A 9,946-nucleotide genomic window follows, 5' to 3' on the forward strand; every position below is an offset into this window, starting at 1 on the left:
ACATGGAGAAATATGTGTGACTTATGTGCTTACCCTTGTATCTATGCCTATGAAAAATGACCACTTATTTGTTGTTCTGACATAACAACATTTTAGACATCAATGATCAATACATGGTAAATATGCTGTATGAGCTCAAGGTTTTAGATATACAAATGCTATCCAAATGCCCTCTAGTGGTCAAATTGCATAATGATTACATGCACTCTTCAAGCTCTAAGAAATGAGCACACAAACCTCATAGGTTTAGCTAGCAAATTAAAATAAACACAGACAAATGATTAATTGGTGAGAAACCTTTGATATCATTGATATTACAAAATTGACTTTTTTAATAATGCAAAACATTATTTATTTTCTAAACTGTCCCTTTAACAAAATTACATATGCTAACATATAATATTTGCAGATTGTTGGTATATCTACATGTACTTGTTCAAACAATAAATATTGAAAACAGATTTATATTGACGTGTTAAATAAAGTCTATTTTCTTAAAGAGACATTATTGTGTTAATTTTTTTTTTTGGAAAGACATTTGTTTTAACAATGAATATGGTTTAAAGTCCTTTTAGGAGTGGGGGGGAAAATATGCTAACAATAATATATTTGGAGATTAACCAATGTGGAAATCATACATTATACAAAAAGACAGTATACTATATTTTTATCAGAACTGCATGTAATAGACACTACTAGAAACAACAAGATTAACATATACTGATATCAAAATCAATATTAAAAAGCTTTAAATACTTTCTAAGAAAATCGGGTTATCTCTATTGAAAATATAGATGAACCCCCATTACAACCGTAAAACAAGACAATACCCCATCATTAACATATGAAAAGACCCTTTACACAAACAGGAGAAAGCTGGAGATGGTACTCACATGAAACTTTGAGGCTTGGCGAGGAGTCTGAAAATTACTTACATTTTATTTGAACAGAAGCAAAATGAGACGTGTATTTGGTAAACAATGGACTATATAACTAGAGACAAAATAAAATATTTTGGTTTTTAATGTGAGTGTCTAATGAACCTTTAATAAAATATACGACAAAATTACATTTAGAAGAAGTCGGCATCATATATTTAGCATATGATAAAGATAAATGCATATTGATTACTTTATTCTAACACAATAGCGCATATTTATGAATTAGATATCTTTAACATTAAACACAACAGTCATTTTTCATAACAAGGAACATATTGTTGACAAACATATTAAACAACATGGACTATAGAGATTTGCACTTGCCTCGAAATATCATATGCATGAAAACATTTTGCTTTCGTTCGTTTATTCAACCAGACATCCAGCAAAAGAGAATGTGGTGGTCTTTATCAGCTATGGGTCAACAATGTAACATGATGCAAAAAATCCATATTCGCCATGTTTTTAAACTTGTCTTCTCATTCACAAACGTGTTTAACGTGCACAAACAAATATTGCTGGACTACGTAATACAATCAGACGTTTTTTTACCTTTGCATGTGACGTCTTAATTAACATGGCGCTTCCTTGATCACATAAGAACGCAATCCAATAAAAGGCGCATCCTTGATCGCGTAAAAACGCCATCCAATAAAAGGTGCATCCTTGATCGCGTAAAAACGTCAGTCAATACAAGGAATCATTGGACAGCCTGGCAGGTGATGTCTTAAGCAACATGGCGCATCCGAGATCGCTGAAAAACCGCAGCCAATACAAGGACTCAGTTGACAGCTTGGCATATCAATAAGAAACGTATTTATATTTTAGTAACTAGTATGTGTCTAGATTGCTATCTCGGAATGTCATGAAATCATGAATCATCTTTTCAGACTTGACTGTCGCTTTAACGATAGCTATGGTGTATATCTTTAACATTTAAAAGATACACATGAGAAATACATATGCCATTGATGTTTTAAGATATGTTTAGATTGTTTTGGACTAACAATAATGACACATGTATTGATCAAACGTGTCATTTATTCAAGTTGAAATATGGTCAGCCTACCTATAGCCATATATGGGAGGAGAAGTATTTTTTTCAAATATTTGGAAAAACATATTCCTCATCTAAAATATGCGCATTACACACAGAGATTGATTTGATTACACTTTTACAATAAGATAGAATTGAAAATGAAATACATGTGCTGTCAACATTACAATAAGATTGTTTATTAATAAGATTATATGTCCTTGTTCATGTAAAAAGGACAAAAACACTTTAGAAATGGAAATCCATTCATTAACAATTGTGCTCACCATCACTTAAAGGGACATGATTTTTATTTTTAAAAAGAGGATACACAGAGACAATACTATTTCAATAAAATGAACGCTTTACAGGGGTTATATCATTGTATCAATCCTCAGATCATTTGTTAAAGGTGCATCAATTCATGCAGAGTTTATAAATACACACATGGATGTGAAATTTGAAATATACATATATATATATATACAAATAACAATCTATATATACATATATAAAATAATTAGTATGCTAATCATAATCATGCAATGATAAAGCTTTTAGAAAAATATATAAAGACAAATAATAAAATTACATTGGAGATGTTAATCTTAAAGTCATTTACAATTGTATTACATATATGATTCAGGAAACACCATTATTTTTGGTAGGTCCCTTTAAGGATCAACCAGATAAACTAGAGATTTCAATCAATGACATGAATAAGGAGGACAAAGAATTGTGCAATGACATGTCTTTTATTAGTATGTCAGAAAACATCAACAACGTTTATAAATAATCTGGTAAACATCAGGAAAATTTGAGCCATATGACAAGGTAACAGAGTGCATCACAGTCCATGAAGAGAGTTGCCAAGGGCCAGCATAGCCCCATTGGAGCCATATGACAAGGTAACAGAGTGCATCACAGTCCATGAAGAGAGTTGCCAAGGGCCAGCATAGCCCCATTGGAGCCATATGACAAGGTAACAGAGTGAATCACAGTCCATGAAGAGAGTTGCCAAGGGCCAGCATAGCCCCATTCGAGCCATATGACAAGGTAACAGAGTGCATCACAGTCCATGAAGAGAGTTGCCAAGGGCCAGCATAGCCCCATTCGAGCCATATGACAAGGTAACAGAGTGCATCAGAGTCCATGAAGAGAGTTGCCAAGGGCCAGCATAGCCCCATTGGAGCCATATGACAAGGTAACAGAGTGCATCACAGTCCATGAAGAGAGTTGCCAAGGGCCAGCATAGCCCCATTGGAGCCATATGACAAGGTAACAGAGTGCATCACAGTCCATGAAGAGAGTTGCCAAGGGCCAGCATAGCCCCATTGGAGATATATGACAAGGTAACAGAGTGCATCACAGTCCATGAAGAGAGTTGCCAAGGGCCAGCATAGCCCCATTGGAGCCATATGACAAGGTAACAGAGTGCATCACAGTCCATGAAGAGAGTTGCCAAGGGCCAGCATAGCCCCATTGGAGACATATGACAAGGTAACAGAGTGCATCACAGTCCATGAAGAGAGTTGCCAAGGGCCAGCATAGCCCCATTGGAGACATATGACAAGGTAACAGAGTGCATCACAGTCCATGAAGAGAGTTGCCAAGGGCCAGCATAGCCCCATTGGAGACATATGACAAGGTAAAAGAGTGCAACAGGCACAACAATAAACAGAAAAAAAGGCCAAATGGCAACCATAAAAAAAACATCAACATGTGGACGGAGGATTCTTATCTGCGCCCTTGGAGCATCTCCAGATCCTCCACTTACTGGTCATCCCCTTCATCGTCCTGTGCATGTCCAGCTACAGATTCAAGCATTGAGTTCCACCACCTCATCTGACGTAGAGTCATATGCTGAACCTGTAGCTGGGCCTGCATGGTGTCGGCCATCCCTCTCAGGACAGCTGCGTTCCTCAACACGGCCTGCTCTACGCGTGCTAGACCTTCTAGCGTGAGCCATGTTGAGTCACAGCCTAAAATAAAGAAAAAATCAAATATTAATGATAATTACACAACAGACAAAATAAAAAGCAAAGATACATTGTCATCATAAAGACAAATAATTCTTTAAATTAATTTGTTGACATTGATTATTTACACATGAAATATGTTATTCAGACAGACCTAAACCATTAAATGGACATTTTAATCCAACATGTTGTCCCCTTTAATTGGTTTTTGATGATCCACTTTTACAGCTTGAGTGTCTAAAATCTTGTAAAAGGATTTACATTGTACTTATATTAGCAATTTTAAGATTTTTGTTATACTGTGGAAGGCACACCTATCCTTAAACATTTTGGCGTTGAGGACAAGCTGTGTAAACATAGCAACCAGAATAAATTACATTTCCACTGGGTTATACAAGAGATAATGTATGAACATTTGTACATAAATTTTTGGATCCAAATAGTGGTGATTGGTATATGTAGTGATATCAAATTAAAGGGACAGTAAACCTAAATATTTTAGTTACTGATTCAGATAGAGCATGACATTAAAAAGAATTATTAATTTACTCGTATTCTTTAAATGTTTGAATTCTCGAGCTATATTTTAAATGCAAGAATGTAAGTTTATAGGGCAGTTCATTTTTGGTTATCAACTTTGGTTGTCCCTGCTGATTGATGGATACATTCATCCAACAATAAAGAAATGAGGTACAGATTTATTTGGAATAAAAAACAAATATAGGCATTTATTTGTTTCAATAAAGATAGCAAGAGAATGAAGAATAATTTATAAAAGTAGTAAATTATAAATTTGATTAACATTGCATGCTCTATTTGAAGAGAAAAATTGTCATTCAGTGTACCTTTAAGTATCTTATAATGTTGATTTTGAATGATACTTACAGCTGTGCCTGGGAAGGACAATCCGACACCCAGGACAATGAAGGTTGAGACAGGGGGGAGGGATGGGATTGGGTTGGGGAGGGATGGGCTGCTGCTCTGGGGTAGCCCATACAGCTGGGGAGTGGTGAGTTGGGGGCTGGGCAGCTGGGGTAGCTGTACGGGCCATAAGACGGGGAGAGAGGCGAAGGGGGACGAAGGGGTGTTTTTTGGGAGGGACAGGATAGGAAAAATGGGAAGGGCCGGGAGGGTCTGTGGTCTGTGGAGTGGCAGGGGACTGGGCAGGGGGCTGGGCAGGGGGCTGGACAGGGGACTGGGCAGGGGACTGGGCAGGGGGCTGTGCAGGGGACTGGGCAGGGGGCTGGGCAGGGGACTGGGCAGGGGACTGGGACTGGGCAGGGGAGGAACAATGATGACCAGAAGAGGAGGATCCATCTGAAATAAATATTATAAATATATTAACATCTCATACATCATGAAATCCAATCAACGCATTTCAGCTTGATTATGTTTGCAATATACTTAGAAGTGTGTTTGAATTTCTAAACAATGATGACATGAGGATATGGTATGCATATAGGCACTCAGATGAATATCAATGACTGTCTGTACAATTATAAAATTATTATTGTGGTTTGGCCTAGAATATGCATGTGACATCACGATGGCATGAATTTCAAATCCAAATATTTAAACAAATCCAAGCATATCTTCATGCTGCCTGATATATAAAGGGGGCAGTAGTGTATTTTAACAGACAAATAATATTCCAGTTTTTAAAGTGCAAAAGCTGTAGACTTTGAATGTCTTCAATAAAATGATTTCCAATAAAGCAACATGTTGGAAACATGTTAGATATATTTCACATACCATCAGACTTCAAGGGAGCCTCTTCCTCCTCCGTCCCACATGTTAAATCAATCTCTGTAAAACATAACATGTTGTGTACACGTTAAGATCAGATATTATAACATATGTTACTGTTGCTCAAAGACACACATCAATGTTGCATTAAAGATAAACACACACAAAGTTATGATTTACATCATTTTGATGGAGCATACAAATGACATTAGATTTGTTATTCTCAATGATTCAGATTTTCAATTTATTGTTTGTATTAATTTTAAAATCATAAAAGCATAGTACATAGAACATTTAAGATTTCTCATGTGTGTATCACTTGATGATTGTTCTAAAAAAATAACATGGAAACAAACATATGCTATACATCTTCTGAATAACAAAGGTGTAGACTAAGAAAGTTTTAATTATTAATCTTTCAATATTCAAATAAAATAAATATATAATCAGAGGAGTAAATTATATATTTGTTTCAAATGTTATGCTTCATCAGAATCATGTTCATAATATTGATTACCAATACACCTTCAATGACATATAAATGAGTCAATGGACTTACCAGAAGACTGCAAAGGCAGCTCTGTGTCGGTGCTGGATTCCTCTGGGCTCCCCACACGAACTCTCTCTATGAATGATATAGATATATATTAGTGAACACATTTGGGATAGCACTAAATCACATCTGTATCGATTTATAAGAATAATCAACTTGAAAATGTGAAGAATAGAGCAGTAATTATAAAAAAAATGCTTGATTGAATCAAGGGGATTCTGTAAAAAATGATGTATTGAACATATGTTTAATTTCTGACTATATTAGACATCAAACTCATCTCATACGATGCTATTTCATATCTAAATATACCCATTGATCAATGTTCTTAAAAGAATACACACAAACCACATTTTGAATAACAGCTGTTGACAAATATAAACAAAGACATGTGGCACATCGAGCCATTTGTGCAATGTACAGTAATCTTGTTTAGGACACAACACATATTGATCACAATACCAAACCAAATTGATTAGTACAAATATGTAATCATGGTGCTGTTAGAGTATGCTTATATCTATAAAGTAACTCCAACAGTGAATATGTGAATTATATATCAATATTGTCTAATCCAAAGAATGTAAGGATTAATGAATCTATTGTTTATTAAAGGGACACTGACATGATTTATTTCAATCATTGATTTCACTGTTCAAACTGTTCAAAATGATTTAACATTGACTCCTATTATAATTTTAATGTTGCTACATTTTAATCTTAAAGGCAGATAAGCAATATTGGATTCAATAAATATTGTTTGTTGAAGGTATCCACCAATCATCAATAAAAACCCAGGTTGGTCAACCAAAATTGAGCTGCAGATAAACGTACCTTCTTGATTTTAAAATACATTTAGCAATAGAATATTTCACAATTGATTATAGTATTATATTTAAATGTTGATTAATATTGCATGCTCTATCTGAATGACAACATTAATAATTTTAGCTCAGTGTCCCTTTAATATAAAAATATATTGATTTGACAATGTTGGTGTTAATGAATTCTCTACTCCATATGTTGATGTAATGAATGGGATTGAGCATGCAATTCCAATCTAATATGTTATTTAAGGATATCCTAAGAATTATTTAATTTTCATCTATTAAAGGGACATGAAGCTCTAAATGTGTAATTGTATACTTTTTGAAACTATGTACTACTGTTATCTGAACACATGATTTTAACTTTTGACAAAATGCCAATTTATGCATAAAAAAAAAGCCGGATTATACCAGTAATGCATTGTTTAACCTAAACCAAAATCAATATGTTTTTAGAAGAACTAAAACAATAGACTGAACCAATGTAGCTCATAAAATGTTTAAACAAAACAATAAAATCACGTTTAAAAATCATTCACTGTAAATTTTAGTTGGCATGTCCCTTAAATGACGTGATCAATTTCAAAAATGGAATCTATATTTTTTAAATCAAAACATATGCAAAAGTGTGTGAATTTTTTCAAAATGTATACAAATGAGATTAAGCAATACACAAGGGAAGAATATAAATTGGACATTCAAAGAATCTTACATTAAAATTAAGACTTCCAGAATATATGGGATATCTTAAATTCGATAAAAATTCAAAGTAGTCTTACAATGTAATCCTATGTTTTTTTTTTTTTATTCTTATTTGTAAATATTTTAATAATCCATTTTGCAGATACATATAAATATTGAACAATGTGGATTTAGTATGTAATGTTCTGTCCATGTTTCCAAGACAAATGTCAATTAAAATGAGACATACCATACTGTGACAAACCCTGGCTTGAGGATCCAGCACCAACATCCAGATCTGTAATATATTAAATGAGGATTGGATATCATTAATACAAATCATGCCATGTTTAAAATCTTTACATTATTAGCAAATCAATAAAAAAACTATTAATCTTTTGGTAGTCCCATGAGTTAATTGTTTCCTCAATTAAATTCATGATAAATATATCCTGTACTCTTATTTTCAATCAGTTGTATTGTTTACTGTAGCTTTAATTATTTGTTTGTGTTATTTCATTCTCATCAGTTGATGGGCATATGTTATTATTTTTTTGGATTCTGCTATTTTTTTTTATTATGTATAATATTGAAAATAAGAATACTGTATTCTTCACATATATAATAATTCACATTTCATTTTGACCAACATTTGTAAAGCAATGCCACTTACAGCAAACCCATGTTAACGTGTATGCGCAATTCTAATTTTCGCGATCATTGCGCAATGATTCCAAGCGGAATTATGCATCCGTCATTTGACCAACATGTATAAAGCAATGCCACTTACAGCAAACCCATGTTAACGTGTATGCGCAATTCTAATTTTCGCGATCATTGCGCAATGATTCCAAGCGGAATTACGCATCCGTCATTTGACCAACATGTATAAAGCAATGCCACTTACAGCAAACCCATGTTAACGTGTATGCGCAATTCTAATTTTCGCGATCATTGCGCAATGATTCCAAGCGGAATTACGCATCCGTCATTTGACCAACATGTATAAAGCAATGCCACTTACAGCAAACCCATGTTAACGTGTATGCGCAATTCTAATTTTCGCGATCATTGCGCAATGATTCCAAGCCGAATTACGCATCCGTCATTTGACCAGCATGTATAAAGCAATGCCACTTACAGCAAACCCATGTTAACGTGTATGCGCAATTCAATTTTCGCTCTGTGACGCATATTCTGTAGAGTGCAAGAAACATCATTCCTATTTCATGTGTCACTAATCTAAAATCATATATCTAAACATCATATGTAGTGTATGTTGTGAGATCTGTATAGGTTTAGTATCTGACTATATACACATTTTTTTAAAATATAATCAAATATTAAGATATTATATGAAGTTGGATAGTTACCTGGTTCAGATTCTCTATCAGCTCATCCCAGGCCACCGGACGGAGAAGCAGCTGCCCTGGCCCCCGGGTCAGGACTTTCAGATCCAGCAGCTGGGAGGGAAGAAGAGGAGGCCGAGGATGGCGAGGATCTGAATCTTTTGGGGACCCGGAGAGTGAGGAGCTCGCATAAAGTCACCTCATAAGGGAGTAGGTAGAGTTTCCGCGGGGCCTCTCTTTTGTCCCCTCTGTTACGGGCTTGTACCCACTCCCTTATGAGGTTGACTTCTTTTGTCAAGCGCAACCTCATATCTCTGAATCTCCTCATGATCTGATCCTGGCTCCTCTGGACGCCACAGACCAATTTAACCGCATTGGTGATAGACTCCCAGAGGGCCTTCTGAACAGGCGCATCTGTCAACCTCCTCTTGTTCCCAAACAGCTGGGGATAAAAGTCCTTGACGGCGTGGACCAGTGCAGCGCTCTCCTGCTTGGTAAACCTGGGAGGTGACATGCCTGCTGGGTTGTATAATAAATCCCGGTATATTAGAATTAGAATATATACTGCCTGCAGGCATTATAGAACTGACAAAGATGGCAACGTGTAATGGACTTTTATATGGTGAAGTAAACATGAGATGCACCATGGGACAAGTTATCTGTACATCTGATTGGATAAAAGTTTGAAATATTGTTAGAATGTCTGTGAGTCCATCCTGACTCAAGTTGTGTTTGTGTGATGATTGGCCGTTCCTTAATGTTTCATATCTTAGCAACTTCCATACACATACCTCCTGGTGGTGCTGTTACTTCATTTTTCATGTAGAAGTATTT

Source organism: Bombina bombina, chromosome 1 (assembly GCF_027579735.1).
Source record: "Bombina bombina isolate aBomBom1 chromosome 1, aBomBom1.pri, whole genome shotgun sequence".
NCBI classification, from domain to species: domain Eukaryota; kingdom Metazoa; phylum Chordata; class Amphibia; order Anura; family Bombinatoridae; genus Bombina; species Bombina bombina.